Genomic DNA, 19,035 nt, shown 5'->3' with positions numbered 1-19,035 from the left:
TTTTGGCACCATTTTTTCAACAGTGTTTTTTCACTTCACATCTCTGTTCACATTTTTGTTAATCCTCACAATGGTTCAAGCTTGTTCAATATTATTGTATCTGTTATAAGTTAGTTGCTAACTGTTGTAACTGTTTCAAAGTCATCTCTGATCAATTAGATGTTACTAATGTAATTGCTTTTAGGGTGCCATGAACTATACCTATACGAAACAATGAACTCAACTATTGCATATTTTCTGCCTGATTTACCACATGTTCCCCCATCATTCTCCCTCTTTGTGGGTTTCCCTATTTCCAAAGACACAATATTGAAATGAGCCTAACTCATAATCCTACAATGGTCTCTAAGTTTTCAAGGAAAGTAAGAATCCTACATCTTTCGCCTCAAGTCAAAAATCAGAAATGTTTAAGTTTAGTGAAGAAGGTATTTTAAAAACCTTGACTGGCCTAAAGCTAGGCCTCAGGTTGCAATGCAAAAAACAGAGAAGTTATTGAAGGAAATTCAGAAGTGCTGCACCTTGGGGCTAGGGTGGTGGCTTAGTGGGAGAGCACTTGCCTGGCACATGTGTGAGGCACTGGGGTTGATTCTCAGAACCACATGTGAATAAATAAAATGAAAGCCCATTGACAACTAAAAAATATTTAAAAAAAGAAGTGCTATACCTGTGAATACATTAAGGACTTGAAAGAAAAACAGAATTATTCCTAATGTGGCAATTCTGTTATTGGTCTCAATAGATCAAACCAGCCCTTAACAAAAAAATCTAATTCAGAGAAAGGGCCTACTTAGTTTCTTCAATTCAGTGGTGCCAGAGAGAGGTGAGGAAGCTGTAGAAGAAAAGTTCAAATCTAGCACATGTTGGTTCATGAGCTTTAGAGGAAAAAGCCATTTCCACAATATAAAGGTACAGGTTGAAACAGCAAGTATCCACACAATACATTTCAAATATATCTGATGGCCTTATATTAGAAGAAGATGTTATCTAGATCTTTCATATGTAGAGACAAGTCAATGCTGCCTGACTTCAAATCTTCAAGGGGCAGCTGAATCTTGTAAGGAACTACTGCAGCTGGTGACATTACATTGAAGTCAATGGTCCTTTCCCATACTTGTTGTGATTTGGATGTGAAGTTTCCCTCAAAAGCTCACATGTGAGACAATGCAAGAAATTTTAAAGGTGATGAAAGCTTAATCCAATCAGTTAATTAATTCCCTGAAAGGGATTAACTGAGTGGTAACTGTAGGCAAGTAGGGTGTGGCTGGAGCAGGTGGGTCCCTATGCTCATTCCTTAAAGTACACACTCAGTGGCTGAACCTAATCTCTCTGCTTGCTGGGTGCCATGTTCTAAGCTGTTTTTCTCTACCACAAGCTTCTTGTGGTATGGAATGGAGTTGGCTGTCTATGGACTGGGACCTCTGAAACTGTAAGCCTGCAGATAAACTTTTCCTCTTTTTTTTTCCTCTTCTAATTGTTCTTCTCAGGTCTTTTGTTCACAGCAGGGGAAAAAAAAAACAAAACTAACTGAACAATTCTGAAAATCTGAGGGCCCATAAGAATTATACTAAATCTAGTCTTCTTGATATCTCTTTATATTGATTTTTTTAAAAAAATGACAGCAGAATGCATTACAATTCTTAATACACATATATACCACAATTTTTCATATCTCTGTTTGTATATAAAATATGTTGACACCCAATTCATACATGTACTTTGGATAATGATGTCTATCACATTCCACCGCCCTTGCTAATCCCCTGCCACCTCCTTTTCCCTCCCACCCCTCTTCCCTATCTAGAATTCATCTAATCTTCTCATGCTCCATTCACCACCCAATTATGAATCAGCCTCTTTATATCAGAAAAAACATTGGGCATTTGGTTTAGCATTATTTCTCCAATGTCATCCATTTATGTGCACATGCCATGACTTTATTTTCTTTTAATGCTGAGTAATATTCCATTGTGTATATATGCACATTTTTTAATCCATTCATCCACTGAAGGGCATTTAGGTTGGCTCCACAGTTTAGCTATTGTGAATTGTGCTGCTATATCCATTGATATGACTGTGTCCCTGTAGTATGCCGTTTTTAATTCCTTTGGGTATAGTCTGAGGAGAGTAGCTGGGTCAAATGGTAGTCCCATTCCCGGATTTACAAGGAATCTCCATACTGCTTTCCATGTTGGCTTGCACCAATTTGCAATCCCAACAGCAATGTATGAGTGTGCCTTGTCCCCACATCCTCGCCAACACTTATTTTTTGTCTTCATAATAGCTGCCATTCTGACTGGAGTGAGATGATATCTTAGAGTAGTTTTGATATGCATTCCACTGATTGCTAGAGATGATGAGCATTTTTTCATATATTTGTTGATTGATTGTATATCCTCTTCTGAGAAGTGTCTGTTCAGGTCCTTGGCCCATTTGTTGATTGGGTTGTTTGTATTTTTGGTGTTTAGCTTTTTGAGTTGGGGAGCAATTTTTTACCCCTCACACATCAGATAGAGCACTAATCTCCAGGGTATGTAAAGAATACAAAAAAGCTAGTCTTCATGTTTTCCATAAATGGATTGACAAAGCTTTGAAGACAGCACATTTGCTTACAACATGATTTACTAAATATTTCAAGCCCACTGTTAAGATCTACTGCTAAGAAAGAAAGATTTCTTTCAAAATATTACTAAATGATAATGCACCTTGTCACCTAAGAGTCTGATGGACATGTACAATGAGATGGGTGCTGTTTTTATGCCTGATAACACAATATCCATTCTATCACCCATGGATCAAGGAGTAATTTTGACTTTGAAGTCTTATACTTTTATGTTTCAGCAGTGTTAGTCAGCTTTCCTTTCATGACAAAAGAACCTGAGAAGAACAACTCAGAGGAAGAAAATTTTATTTTGGTCTCACATTTTCAGAGGTTCAATTCATGGTCAGCTAACCCCATTGCTCTAGGCCTGAGGTGAGGGAGAACATCATGAAAGAAAGGTGCTGCAGAGGAATGATACTCAGCTTATGACATGCAGGAAGCAGTGAGGGAGTGAAGAGGAGGGTGTGAGAGCTGGAGACTAAATATAACTCCAAGGGCATTGCTCCCAGTGACCCGCTTCTTCAACCTTCGTCCTACTTGCCATTACCACCCAGTATAGTAATATTTCCCAATTATTAATCCATCACATGGATTGAGCCTCTCATTACCTTACAGCTCTCAAAATTTAATCATTTCATCTCTGAACATTGCTCCATGGCTTAAGATGAACTTTTGGAGGACACTTCATATCCAGACCATAACCTTAAGGCTTTAGCTGCCATAGATAGTGTTTTCTCTGATGGATCTGGGAAAGTAAATTGAAAACCTCCAGAAAGGATTCACCCTTCTAGATGCCACTAAGAGCATTTGTAATTTATGGGAAGAGGTAAAACTATCTATATTAACAGGAGTTTGGAAGTAGTTGATTCCAACTTTCATTGGATTACTATGAGGAGTTCAGGATTTCATGGGAGGAAATAATTACAGACAAGGTAGAAGTTGCAGAAAAACTGGAATTATAAATAAGCCTAAAGATGTCATTTAACTTTATGCAATCTTATGATAAAATAAAAAATGCAGAGTTGTTCCTTATGAATGAACTAAAAAATTTCTTTCATGAGATAAAATCTACTTCTGTTAATGATGATATAAATTTTGCAGAAATAACAACAAAGGATTTAATAAAGAAGTGGTAATGGTTTTAGAGGATCAACTCCAAATTAGAAATAAATTCTACTATATCTGAAATTATATGAATCTGCAGTGTATGTGAAACATATCTTTTGTGGAGGAAGAGCCAATTAAGGTAGCAAATATTATTTGTTCATTTTAAGAAATTGTCAAAACCACCCAAACTTATAGCAGTCAGCAGCCATTAAAATTTGAGGTAAAGACCTTCAGCAGTAAAGATATGGCTAATTAAATTTCAGATGATTGATTAAATTTCAAATCAATAAAATATTCTTAATTAAGGAACACACTTTTTTTTTCTTGGACATAGTAATAGCACATTGAATAGATTAATATGAATGTATATTCTCTTGGAATACAAAATATACATACAACTCTTGTGATACTGACTTTATACCCTTTTCTGGAATTAAAGGACAGTGTCTCCAAGATATGCCAATGTACACATAGGTGTGTGCTTGCACATGCCTAGGCACACAAACATATATGACTTTTTCATTATTTCTAAGTATAAGATACCAGAAATTGAGACCAAAACAAACAAATAGCTGATAGATATGATGTTTTATTATCAAATGTAGGATTTAGAAAGGCAGGGTATTTAATTATATGCCAAAGTGTACAAAGCATGGATATTTAACTTTTGTAGGTGTTTGCAGGTACCTAGAACACTGATGCACCAAATAGATATTAACAATGATGCCAGTGGTTGCATATTATAAATTAATGTTACCAGTTTTCACTCAATAACAGACTTAGTTATTTCAGCAATTGTATAACATTTACTAAATTGGTAAACAAAAATAATTATATGTTTATTGGAGGGTAGATACACACTTTAAATAAACAAAGGCACTTATACTGCATGTGTTGGTGCATATTGTAATCCTAGAAGCTCAGGAGAATGAGGAAGAACAATTGAAAGTTCAAAGCCAGCCTTAGTAATTTAGCAAGATCCTAAGCAACTTAACAAGACCCTGTTCAAAATAAACCTTAAAAAGGCCTGGGGATGTGGCATGTGGCTGAGTGACCCTGGCTTCAATCCCTGCTATTAAGAAAAAAAAAAGGATCATAATAATTTTGTGAAGTTTTAAATATGAATATTGCATGTATTTATCTTTATTTGTAAATTTAGCATCTAAATTACAAGAAAGATCTTTGAAAACAAATGCAAATAATTTTCACCACAATAGGAACAACTTAGAATTTTATAGAAAAGTCTATTATCTTAATAGTAAGGACAAAGTTGACATTAAATATTTAGGCTCCAACAAAATTCAGTAGAGTTCAATTGGATACTTAGGAACTCTATTTGACATCTTTCATATGACACATTTTTAAAATCTTATTTGAAATGAGAGCCCAAAGTTAATTGTCACAACTAAGATAAAGAGAAAATAAGATTGCACTATGTTTCGTCCTTCTTTTTTAATTTGTGTTTTCAAGTTTGTTCATTTTTTTTATCTGATTTTCTCTATGATACTCAACAACTTCCCCAAATTGATTTGCATCAGTGTTTTCACAGTAGCAAATACAAATACACAAAAACTACATATAACTACTTCCCGACTTTGTCTCCAGAGAAATCACCATAGCAAAAGTTACAGTTCACTTTAACTCACCTACAGTAAGAGCCTTCTAGCTGTGTCCTTTCTACAGTTATCACCCTTCAGCTTACTCCTTACCTCTACTGATCAGCTGAATGTGTAAGCAGGTGTACCCCTGTGTGTTTCTGTATTAAATAAAGTTAGCTGCTTAAAGGTCTAACATTATCCACACCTTATAATGCATTTTCTTAAGATTCATTAAGTTCCATAGGATCTATTACACTTTCTATCTCTGAGGATATCTCTCAATACTTTTTCTTTTTCTTGCAGTTTTCCAGAGACAGTGGTCATCTTGCCATCTTTTAAGGAGGTACTTTGAGTTCTTTCTTTGAAATTTTCTTCATGAGTACGGTTTTGTAGTTATATCTTATTTATTCCTTTATTCAGAAAATACAAAACCCCTCACATCGTTCACTATCAAATATTTTATGATCTGTATAGATCTAAATATTTCTTGTTTATTTCTTTGGTTACTATTTTCTTCCCTTCACTATAATTTAAACCTGGGTCATTTTCAGTTCCTTATTCCCAGGTCGTAAAGACTTCTGGCACAAGGTTGGAACTTAATTTTTATTCATAACTAAAATCCAGTTAGAATATCTAACACATAAAAATTTGAATGTACATTAAAAGTACTATAAAAAGGTATTTAGTATAGCTCTTATTAAATGAATTTAAATTTTATCCTATTTTCTATTTTTTAAAAATGTGACTACTTAATGTTTAATATCAATAGCAATAAAATTCAGCTGTTTTAGTATTTTTAAAAAGTAAAACAAAGATTTTTAAATTCTTTCATGACTGCAAATACATTTCAGTATTAATAATTATGTTGTTCTCTTCTGATGTACTTAGATTATAATTTCAAGGTGAAAACAAAATACAAAATAAAAAAAGTTTCATTAATGAAAGTGATTTCTTCATAACCTTAACTTGCATGAATCTTAGTTGATAGATTACGAAGTTTAAAAAGTTGTTCTAATGTAATATAAAGTTGCATTATCCCTTATCCTTAACTTGTGCTGTGACCATTTCCTCTACTCCTCCTGAATCAAGTTTCCTCATTTCTGCTTTCCCATTTTCCAAAGATTCCTTTGGAATATTAAGTCCATGTATAGGTGCTCATGTTTCTCTGCATGGTACATTGAAGATTCCTTCCTGAGTTTTCTTTTTAATTTTAGAAAGTAAATCAAATACCACTTTTCCTTCCAAGAAACTCTAAGAAGCCTGTGATCCCACAAAGAGTTATTTATGATCCACTATTATCTTCTTCTATCAGCTATTTAGAATATTACCTACTCTCTCTCTGTCCTAACAGTTTCTAATCCACGTTTGTGTTTTAACACTTGCTTAGTAAATGTAGATTTTCTTGTCTATTTTCCACAGAATAGGATAAAAGAGCTCCATCCTTATATGAAAAAATTTGCTGAGATTATGCAGGGTTTTTTTCAGACCATGAATCAGATTTCCTAGTTATAAACACGAGAGTGGAACATAACTGTTTACAATTCTAACAGGTGCCTATTTTCCCCAGAATCAATCTTCTATACTTCCACGTTCAGTCAAAAATAAGAAGTCATTCTTGAAGCATAAATATATTGCCTATAGGTTGATACAAATAAAAATGTTTCATGTAAGAAAATTTTGGTCTTATATAGGAGATCATAGAACCAGAGCCTCAAAGTCCACTTTAAAATTTCCATGCAAGATAATACTTTATTTTTAATCAAAGCATAGGAATGGCCTACATTTTTATGGATAAGGGAAACAAAGATATTTTAATACCAAAAGTCTTAAAATAATTCTAACTAAAACACTATTTATAGGAGGCAAAAAGTACTGAGGGAAAAATTTAGTATCTTACTATAAATATTAATTAAATATCGAAGTAAAGCAAAAATGAAACAATCGGTAAATAGTAATAAGTTACGGATGACAAAGAAACTATAAAGACAGCAGGTTTCATAAAACAAAGCAGATGGAATCAGCCCTGGCCAAAAGGAACAGTTAAGGATGCACTTATTCTGAGGTCTTACACAAGTAGAGTCACCTAGGACCTGAGGGTGAATGCCACCTTATTGGGTTGGTAAAGGCACACTGGAGAAAGCACCCACCACAGTCAGTTCTGCATTTTCAAGGTGTGACAGTGAGTGCCTTTTGAAACTGTGAGCCCTGAGTGTCTGTCTTTCCTTATTCTAGTCCTGTCCCTGCTTCACTGAACATCTTTTAGGATTTACTCATTTTCATTGCTGTCTTGAAATTTTGTTTCATTATAATTATATGTAGATTTTTCAAAATTCTTGGTTGGAATTTGTACTTCCCAAATATGAAAACTTGAGTCTTTCTAGAAGTCTAGCCACCTTTTTTCTTTTTTTGGTGCCAGATATTGAAATCAGGGGCACTTAACCACAGAGGTATATCCCCAGCCACTTTTTTTTTAATTTTTGTTTTGTTTTTGTTTTTATTTTGAGAAATTTTCACCAAGTTGCTTAGGACCTTGCTAAATTGCTGAAATTGGATTTGAATTTGTGATCCTCCTGCTTCAGCCTCCAGAGGTGCTAGGATTACAGACATGCTCTACCTCACCTGGCCACCATCACTTTAAGCAACTATAACTGTCTTCATTCTGAATTCATTTTTTGTATGTTTGTTTGTTTATAGAATGCAATTTATTTCAATTCACATTTTTTGAACACTGATTGTAGGCCAGGAGTTGGGCCCATTTTAAGCAGATTTTTTTAGCATTAAAATCAGATGTATATATTTAAAAATCATGCAACAACTCATCTTTTCTCCATTATTTTGATTTTTTTTCAGTTATTTATTTATTTTTAATTTTTTTAACACACTAAAACAATGGAATGCATTACAATCTTTATTACTCATATAGAGCACAAATTTTCATATCTCTGCATATAAAGTGTGTTCACATCAATTTATGCCAATATACATGTACCTTTTTTGCATTAAAATTCTTAATACACATATATATACCACAATTTTTCATATCTCTGTTTGTGTATAAAGTATGTTGACACCCAATTCAAATCTTCATATATGTACTTTGGATAATGATGACCATCATATTCCACCATCCTTGCTAATCCCCTTTGCCCTCCCTTTCCCTTCCAACTCTCTTCCCTATCTAGAATTAATCTAATCCTCCCGTTTGCCCCCCTACCCCACTATGAGTCACTCCTTTATATCAGAGAAAACATTTGGCATTTGTTTTTATGGGATTGTCTAACTTCACTTAGCATTATCTTCTCCAAGTACATCCATTTACCTGCAAATGCCATGATTTTGTTCTTTTTTTAATGCTGAGTAATAATCTATGTGTATAAATGCCACATTTTTTAATCCATTCATCCACTGAAGGACATCTAGGTTGGCTCCACAGTTTAGCTATTGTGAATTGTGCTGCTATAATCATTGATGTGGCTGTGTCCCTGTAGTATGCTGTTTTTAAGTTCTTTGGGTATAGTCCAAGAAGAGAAATAGCTGGGTCAAATGGTGTTTCCATTTCTAGATTGCCAAGAAATCTCCATACTGCTTTCCAAATTGGCTGCACCAATTTCTTAATTATTATGTATTAATTCTAGCAATTGTCTTCTAACCTATTATTTACATTTCCTCATTTCCTTTTCATTTGTTCTTATTCTGATTATATCTTTAAATTTATCTTGTTTTTGTATTATATTCCTTGGTTGTGAATCTAGGGAACAATCCATCTGTTGACTTATTTTTGTTTTCCTTAGTGCTAGGGATGAAATTCAGGGCCTTGTATATTGGTTTGAGTCTTCAATTTTTATGACTGACTAGAAATTCTATTTGATTATGTTTCACATCTGCCTATTCCTTATCCTTTTTTATTTCCTTGATTACATATTTTTAAATAGTTTATATAATAAATTATTAATATGTACTCATTACTTGAGCTAATTCAGATATTATTTCTGTTGAAATCATGATATAATCATTATTTCCTGGCATTTAAAAGAGGATTATTCATTTTAGATTGTGGACTTATAACTGAATTCATATCATTCATAAGTGGAAATTTTGTGGAGGCTGAATTGAAGGTACATTCATCCACAGACAATCCATCATCTCACTTTTAAGTCAATTTAACAGCTTGAAATTTTCTTGGATTACAAAAATAGTGTAAAAATGAGAGAGACACAAAGCCATCAGGAAGCGGATCTATGTATATACAATCTCAGGGTAATGGCTTTGTTTTTTATTTGTCTTTCTACTTAGAGGCCAAGTTAACAGACACATATCCATGTTGTCTTCCTTTTGTTTTCCAGTAAAGCCTTCTACAAAATATGTATCCTTTTAGTTTCCACTCTTTACATGGAATTCAGTTTCACCTCCATATCTATGGCAGACCCCAAACCTTGTCTTCTATGATCCCTTGGTTCACTGTTTTGGTATTATACACCAATTTAATTTAAGTAGATTAGTAATAATAGAATTCTTTTGTCTCTCATTATTATTCTCTACTATATATAGTTTATTTCATGCATGTGAAAATTTTTGAAATTTTGCTTATTATACTGTGTGTGTGTGTGTGTGTGTGTGTTGTCCTGGGAACTGAAACCAGGACTTTGTGTATGCTAGGCAAGTGCTGTATCACTGAGCTACATTCCAAGCCCCACACTTAATTTTTTGAGGGTCCTTTTCTTCAATTTAAAATAAGCACCAGAAGGAAAGTATCCTGTTTTTATCTTTCACATTTATATAGCCAGTGTTTAGCCTGCTGCGTAAAATAGATCGATTTACATTCTGTTTGTAAATGCATAAATTTCTTAGTAGATGTTGCCTATATTTCAAATGAACATATTTATTTTATAATTAACTATATTACCTTTTCAAAAATAACCTGATTTGCTGTTTTTGACTCTTCTTGGTAGATTTTAAAGAACAGACATATTATGTTGCCTAGAAACCTAAAAATGTGTCACATCTTTTTCCCTATGAGATCAACACTAAAAACATCAGACCCCACTGTCTGCAAGTTTTGGTGAAAGCAATGGAACTACCTATAATCACTGACAATATACACTTGTGAGCAAAAATGGTGCTCCTATTAATTGGAAATTAGCAAAATCACTAAATTGGACAATATTTTTATAGAGACTGAAGAAATAACATTCAAATTTCTAAACTTCAGCATGATAAATTATCAAGAAATTTTCAAAATACTAGATGCTAATATGAGCCAATTAAATTATTAAGATTTTTTTTAAAGTTTACTGGAGTATAAAAATCTCACATGACAGAATGATAGAATGACAACCATATCAGTTCAGAGCTGTTCAAAGCTGACCCAACAAGCAAGTTAAACTAATTTGCAAATGTCAAGCATGTCCCTTTAAATTGGTTCATTAACTCACTTTTGGAAAGCAGTGTCAAGAAGTAGAGTTACTGGCATTCCTCATTAGTGGATCTCCTGGACAGGGTAAATAGGTTTAGACGGAATTAGATTGATTAGTCTGCCTTAGAATTCAGTGCAGTACAGCAAGTTCCAACTGTTTTTCCTCTGGTGGGCATTTTCAGTAAGCCAGTTTTCTAAGGAGAACCCGAAAATGTCTTAGCCAATCAGCACACTGAGGTTCACTGGCTGAGACACATATGTACTTTGGTGCAGATTTTACTTCTGATTTTTGTGAGGATAGAAACAACTCATTAACAAATGCAAAGTAGACAGTGCAATAGGTTCAACTAAATGAGAGAAGAAAAAGCATTGTGGGAAATATTGAAAGAATAAGACACTAAACTGGGTGAAGAACATGAGTGTGATATGCTTTATGGCTCGGGATGTGCCTTTTTGATGCATTTGAGTAACACATTTAATATAAATTACTATATGGAATTATACTACACAATGGTCATTACATCCTACTTCTTAATTTCTGTTGAGGTATTTACCAGCTACCTGACTTTGAGCAAGACACGTAAATGCTTGTCTCCTCAGCTTGTAATGTGGGCATAGCAGTGTTTTTGTGATATGTGGACAAGATTATGAAGCATATACAACAGAACCTATGTCAGGGCAGTATTTAATATTGTAGTTCATCATGGTTATGATCATTACCATCATTTTTAAGATAGTCAACAATTCTTTTATTTCGTACCAAATTTGCTTTCAAGAACACAGTATTGCCTAGTGCAGTGGCACATGCCTGTAATCTTAGTGGCTTTGGAGGCTGAGGCAGGAGAAACGTAAGTTCAATGCCAGCCTCAGCAACCTTGAAGTGCTGAGCAACTCAGTGAGACCCTGTTTCTAAATAAAATACAAAATAGGACTGGGGATGTGTCTTAGTAGTCAAATGCCCCTGAGTTTAATCTCCAGTGTGTGTGTGTGTGTGTGTGTGTGTGTGTGTGTGTATGTGTGTACTTATCCCAATATTGTGGGATAATTTGTTACAAGTATCTAAGTTTCTATACAGTATCTTACTTTTAGGACATGTGCATTAGTAAGAAAAAAGTAAATTTTGGAATAAGACAAATTTGAATTTTGCATTCATTGTTTTTAGAATGATAATCAATCCTTCTCATGCTCATTTCCTTATCTGCTGAATATGTGTGTTCCTTAAAGGGAGGTTGTAAATTAAATACAGTAAGTGAAAGCCTGGCCCAACATTAGCAAATAGTGAGGGCATAATAAACATTAATTACACCTTTAGACCTACGAGGCATTTTCATCTTATGATATAATGATAGATTCCCATTTAGCTATTGGAAACACTGGCAGTATCTGCAGGACTGGGTGGAGGTGCTGTTGAATGTCAACTTGTGAGTTAACCCCGAAGACAGACAAATCTCTTAGTCTGAATATAGAGTGTCCCTTTTGGTCTTTGTGTAGAGAAAACTTATAAGAAATGATAGGGAACAGACATACTAGAGCAATGGGTTCATGGGGCTAAGAAGATAATTCTATAAATTGTTCCCACTGTGCTGACTCCCATATGCTTTATCTTTTAAAAAGCAATTTACCTGAATCCCTGACTGGTTTAAATGGACAGAATGTGTCACATTCTTCAACAAACTACCTGTTTTCTGTCAGGAGAAATGCAGAACTGAAATGACTATAAGAAGTGCACAAGTTACCCCAGAGTTGGGTAATTTTGTGACCCTTACACAGACTAGATCCCAGAACTTGGGGAGATAAGGATAAATCTCCCTAACCTTAAAAATCTGTCAAAACAGGGTTTATTAAGACTGATCAGCATGGGAATGGCAATTTACTACTATAATGTGCAGTGGGGAGCTGAAAGTCTGATGTAATCTTTCTGTCACTGAAAAGTCAAGAAACTGGGTGCAACTCTCTGCCAACCTCCCTGAAACCCCCTCAATAAAACTGGAGGGCAGGAGAGGTGTGGATTCTAGAGATGTATGTTTTAAAAAAATAATCAAAGAAGCCAAATTTTCTTTTAGTTATACAACTGGATTTCCTCTTTAACTAAAGGAGTTATAAATACAGTTTGGTTCTTCAAATAGCAAAGATGCTACATATTTGAAATGAGAAGGTATAAAGGAAAACACATTTCCTCTTGCCATGAACTTCAAACACAATGTCCCAGAAAGAAAATAATGATATCAGCACAATTCAAGGAATAAAACAGCAGGCTGTCACTGATGTTTACATAGCAATGTGGTAATGATGAAGAGAGCAGGGCTTCTAAAAGGACCTTTCAGGTTCAGTGAGGCTTAGTGAGGTATGCATGAGTTGCAGAAGGTAGGGCTAGCATCAAAGTCAGAAAATGACTGTATGAAAGCATCAAGGTGAAAGTAAGAATTAGTTCAAATGCTACAGACATTTGATATAACACCCAAAGAGGCAAATGATGTAAGCAGTCTTCAACATAGAGACAATACAGCTACTTAATAAATATGTGGAAAAATGTTTTGCATCAAATTAAAAAACAATTAAAGAAGCTTCTTCTAGGAACTTGGGGTGTACCTAGTTCAAACCATCTCCCTGCAGCACATAGGCAACACAAGGCATGTTCTCTTACTTATAAAATTAGCAAAGACTTGTATAAGACTAACCACAATGCTTTAGAAAATGAGGCCCTTTGTTGTTTAGTCACAAAGCTTTAAACAGAAAGATAAAAGTAAAGGAACATACATATAGAAACATACATACATATTTATATTCTAAAAATTGCAATGATTTTCTTTCAGGAATGCCTAAAATATAGTAATGGAATGATTAAATTCTGACTACAAATTGATAAATGCATTAGCTCTTAAATAATATTAAGTATTCTCTTTCTATACACACATATACATTTATTATAATCTCTATATATACTCAAATGGAAGCTCTCAGGATGTACTCCTATTTTTGACTTCCACTACAATGGCTACTTCACACCTATTAGTATGGACTCTTTATTAACCCATTTTGTTCCATCATTCCACATATGGAAAACTTATAAAAACTTGAATGTAGCATATAAAATAGAATAGGTAACATATAATAGAAAATACATACTCTTATTATATATAAAATTAATGTGTAATATATTCTATGCGACAGTATTAATATATTATAATGCAACAATATTAATTACATTAATATAATAACATATTAACACTAGATTATTATTTCCAACCAATTTTATTGTACCCATGTCAATTTAATTGAAATATTTACAGAAGTAAAAACCTGGGACATAATAGGTTAAATACTTAAAATTTTTCAGAATTCTTCTAAATAATTTATACCTGTTATTTCAAATATTTCTTATGCTAGGCTCTTAAGATAAGTAATCTTATTGCTACCACTTCAGAGATAAAGAAAACTGACTTTTCCAGTACTCACAAATCAAGGGGAGGAACTGACATCTGAATCCAAGAAACTAAATTTTCTTAAATTATTTGAACAATGAGCATACTACCCAAAATTCAAATTTAAGCAACACTTTTAAGTATTTCTTGTCACTTATTAAATTTTTGAGTATTACAATACATAAACATGTATGTATGTGCCTTTGTGAATGCATTTAAAAATCTAGACTTTTTTTTATTACTTAGTATTCCTTCCTTAAAATAAAGGTATCACAACAGAAGGCAACAAATATTTTAACTTTGATTCAAAAGCTGTATGGCACCTGTAACACTCAGGGTTTTAGCATGAGATAATTGGAGAAAGTTAAATAGAGGAAGTATTTATGAAGATATGAGAGCAGTGAATTTTTCATCCAGTGGGTTACGATTCCCTCAATGGATTTTATAACTTCAGCTTCCTGGGGAAAGAGTGGGTCAGAGAGGAGTACAGAGTGCATCTTCCTTCAGTATATGATCTCCAAAAATGGCTTTATTTACCCTACTCCCTGTAATCATGTGCTTTTTTTTTTTTTGACATTATTGTTCTTTTTTTTTTTCTTTTTATTTTCTGTGTGTGAATTGAGGCTTGAATCCAGGGGTGCTTTAACACTGAGCTACATGCCCCAGTTTTCTTTATTTTGTATTTTTGAGGCAGTCTCACTATGTTACTGAGGCTTGCCTCAAACCTGGGATTCTCCTGCCTCACTAGAATTACACATGTGGACCACTGTGTTTGGCTACCCAATGGTTTCAATATGGCTTTGCAGTATGTTGCATCAGAAAGGATGGCGTTTGTGCCTTTTTTTTTATTCCCAAATGGAATACCTAATGACATTGGGCCATTTCTGAGCCTAAGTTTCAAGAGGCTTCTCACCCTTGTTTTTGATGCCTTGGTTCCTTGCTCAGCCATCATGAATTCAAACACACACTAACCAGATAGATGGTGACAGACTTGTAGGCCAAAGCTAAATGAGCTTAGTTGTTCCAAACCAGACTCAGGTCAGATGAGTAAGCTCAGTCAAGATCAATAATATACCCATGGAAGTCACGACTCTCCACAGATACATACGGAATTCAGCTGACCACTAAAGGTATGAGGAAAAAAAAAAGTTTTTTTTTCCAATAATGAATTTTAGTGTTATGGGAAAAAAAGCTAATTAATATGGTGCCTTTTTAATGTGTTGACCCATTTAAAATGTGTCTATTGAAGAAGTATTATCAGGAAAGCACTAAACTAAGTATTGCATGGGTAGAAAGATAAATATGAAAATATGTACTTACAGTATGAAATGTCTATAAAATTCACAATGTTTTAACTATATAGAAAAGAAAAGACCAATGTGAGAAGTGAAAATATATTTGAAGAAAGAAGATAAAGACAGAATTAAAGGATTAAAAACACAAAAAACGAATGATATATTTGTTGACTGAACTTTTGACTGAATGGCTTTGCTATAATATCCATGAGATGGGAAGGTTTTTCATGAGGCTATTAATTTAATCATTTTCTACTCATTATATATTAGTAAATATGTTAAACTAATCTTCTATACAAAATCTATAGATATATATTCATTTCCAAATTTGTCTTAAGTAAATGTTTCATAAAGTCTAGGATATTTGCATAATTTTATAATACCATAAAGAATATTCTTAATGTGATTAAGAATTTTACTTAAATTTATTTTTAAGTATTGTGATAATACTACTACTCTTGATAAAAATAATTATTATTATATGACACAGTGATAGTGTTTTACAGACACTGTCTGATATTGTTTGGAAGTAATATTTTTCCCATTTATTGTTTTGAAAAATAAAGTTTAGAGAGACAAGTAATTGTTTTCAGGTCTTGTAGTTATGAAGTGTCAGAACTGGGATAAGAAAGTAGGCACACATATACTGTACCTATTAAGAAGTATTATATACATATGTTTTATTAATATACTAATCTCTGGATGAGAATGCAAACTTGCTATTATGAGATAATAAAAAGTCAGTTAATTTTATCTCCAAAATATTTGTATTAGTTCAATAGGTAGTATTTATCAACTGAACACCTTTCTTTTTTGAGACAAAGTCTTACTATGTAGCACAAGTTGATCTTGAACCCCAGAGTTTTAGCAATCCTCCTGCCTCAGCCTCCCAGGTAGCTAGTACTATAGGTTTGAACTACCATTCCCAGCTCCAATGGGACACTTTATATATCTAGGCAAATATAGTTTGCTATATTCGACATAAGCAATGGTTTGTTGCATCTAAGTAAAATCTTCTTAAGAAATTATAAAATGAGCCAGATATTTACTTTCTCTTCCCACTGGTATTGTGCTCTGTTAAGAACAACAACAACAAAAGGTAATTAAATATTTAATAATGTTAACAAACATTTCAGAAAAAATCAGACAGAAATTAGCATGCATTTTTAAGTTTAGCTTTTAACTCTTTGACATGATAAATTCAAACTAGGGATTTATTTCAACAGGGAGGAAAATAGAATAAAATGTAATATTTTTCAAGGAACTAGAATTACTCTTTCTAAATCATTAGGACTTCAGATGTAAATGGAGAAAACAGCACTATGCATTTTAACTTTCTGGGATGATGGAAATGTTTACTACATTGTATTTTTTAGGATGGCAAGCCATTAGCCAGGTGTGCCTACTGAGCACCAATGATATTAAGAAACTATGTTTTTATTTAATTTAATAGTTTTAAAGTAAAACCAAAGGGCAATATGTGGCTAGGGGTAAAAACAGGCTTACAGCATCAATCCTAAAGTTAGTGCCTTTTTTCACTAAATGTTTTCAAGATGCAAAGAATATTTTATACTGGTCAATGACAAAAGCCAATCAGAAAAATAGTAAATAATTATATAACTTGTATGCTTTGAATTATTTAGATATTCAGAAAATCCTAAAATAGAAATAGAATTCAATTTTCAGCAAAGCATAGTTATTTATTAACTTCAATCACATCAATAAATGGCAATGACTGAAATAATACAGAGAAGAACAGAAGTTATTTAGCTATATCAAATTTTCTCAGGAAAAAAGGTATCAAAATTCAATTTCTAACCAACAGAAATAGAGGTTTGTGAACAATTTATTTTTATATTGTGAATGTGTGACATCCCAGCTAGAGAGGAGCGGAATTTCTTTTCTCATTCAGACTGGCTTTCACTTCAGTATGAGGCAGGAGAGAGACAAACACCAGGAGGAAGAATAAATCAATAGTTTTCATTTATCAAGAAAAATAGTTCTGGACCAATAAAGCTGAGTCCTCCTTTTGGGATCTGCTAGACCAGTGGGTCTGGTGTTTGATGACATTTAACATTTTGTTTAAGTGGACTGACATTTTGTGTTGAGAATAGTCTACCAGGTGATAAAGAAAATTAATTTTTTCCCTCTTTTCTGTCAACACTAATGCACATGAATGAGGCTGGAGGACAAAATCACACAGATGATTGCTTCCTCAAGCTCCAAACAATAATCAGTGGAAAACACCTCTCACCTCACATTCCCAGGACACAGAGCTCACTAGTGGTCTCCTTTACCCCATTTACCACTCCAGAGCACTTTAAGCTATAAAAGCAAGACCATTCCCCTGGAATAATTACTTTCCCATAAAATAGTAAATTTTAAATAGTTTATATATGCTTTCAGTGTTGAATATTTAACTTATACATCGTTTTCTCAATTTCTTAATTTTATTTGAATATGACATAAGGAGTATCTTCATTGAATGTTTTATAATTTATTCCTTTTAATAAGCTAATAATATTGAGTTAGTCCCTGGTATAGATGTACTGGTTTATATTTCTGCCAGTATTAATTGAATTTTTCTTAGTTAATAAGGAAAATTATTTATGTATATTTAGGAATCAAAGGAACTGATGCTTTCTGGAATCATATTGGAATGGCTTTAACATTTGTTTTACTTATGAGATCAACACTTCTATTTATGTAAGTCACATAGCACAGGTGAATTTCTATGACTTTGTGCATTCCACCATAGATCCTAAGTTTTAGAGCAGGGTATATCTGAATGAAGAAATAAGTAATTGAAATTATAATTAATTAAGGTGACTATATTGAATAAAAGAATATTTGTCTTAAGTTCAAAAAGTTTACCCTTGTTATCTTTCTATAAGCTCTTAATGATAAAATTTCTAAGTAATTGAAAATTAAGGGATTGTGATTTAGAATAAAAAAGAAAAAAGCTCCTGTAACTTAAATAGGCCCATTTTGATTATGTCAAACATAACTGTTAAGAGTCACTATAGAGCAGATGAGCACACCTTCTAGAACCAATGAACCCAAGATCGAAATGTAAAACAATCTTGTGCTCAATTTCCTTATGAATAAGGATGTAGATTAATCATAATGCAACATAAAGTTGCAATGAGAATTAAATAAGTTCTCGGTTATAAACCTTAGAGGATTGACTGGAGTATTATAGGTAATATGTTCTATGAAGGTCTTAAAATATGGCCATGAAGGCTTTGACATACCTAATTCACCTCCAGTTTAGTGTGGGCTGTTACTGGGTGACTTGTTCTGACAAGCAGAATGGTGAAAATGACGGTGGCTTCTAAAAGTGGGTCATAGCAGACATTGACACATCTGTCTTACTCTGTGGCATCATTCACTCTGAGGAAGTTGGTTGCTACATTGCGAGGACACTCCAAAGGGCCTCAGGACAGGTCCAGGTGGTAAAAGTCTCTGCATTCCCAACACAAGTCAGTCAGCACCTGAGTTCCCTGGGGACGGCCACATGAGTGATTCACCATGGAGGTGACTGTAAGTCAAGCCAAGTCAAGACTTTGGATCACTACAGCCCCTGCAGGTTGTACCTTGA

The sequence above is a fragment of the Spermophilus citellus genome (assembly GCF_964194105.1).
Source record: "Spermophilus citellus genome assembly, chromosome: 9".
Classification (NCBI taxonomy): domain Eukaryota; kingdom Metazoa; phylum Chordata; class Mammalia; order Rodentia; family Sciuridae; genus Spermophilus; species Spermophilus citellus.
Note: the sequence above shows the minus strand (reverse complement) of the source record.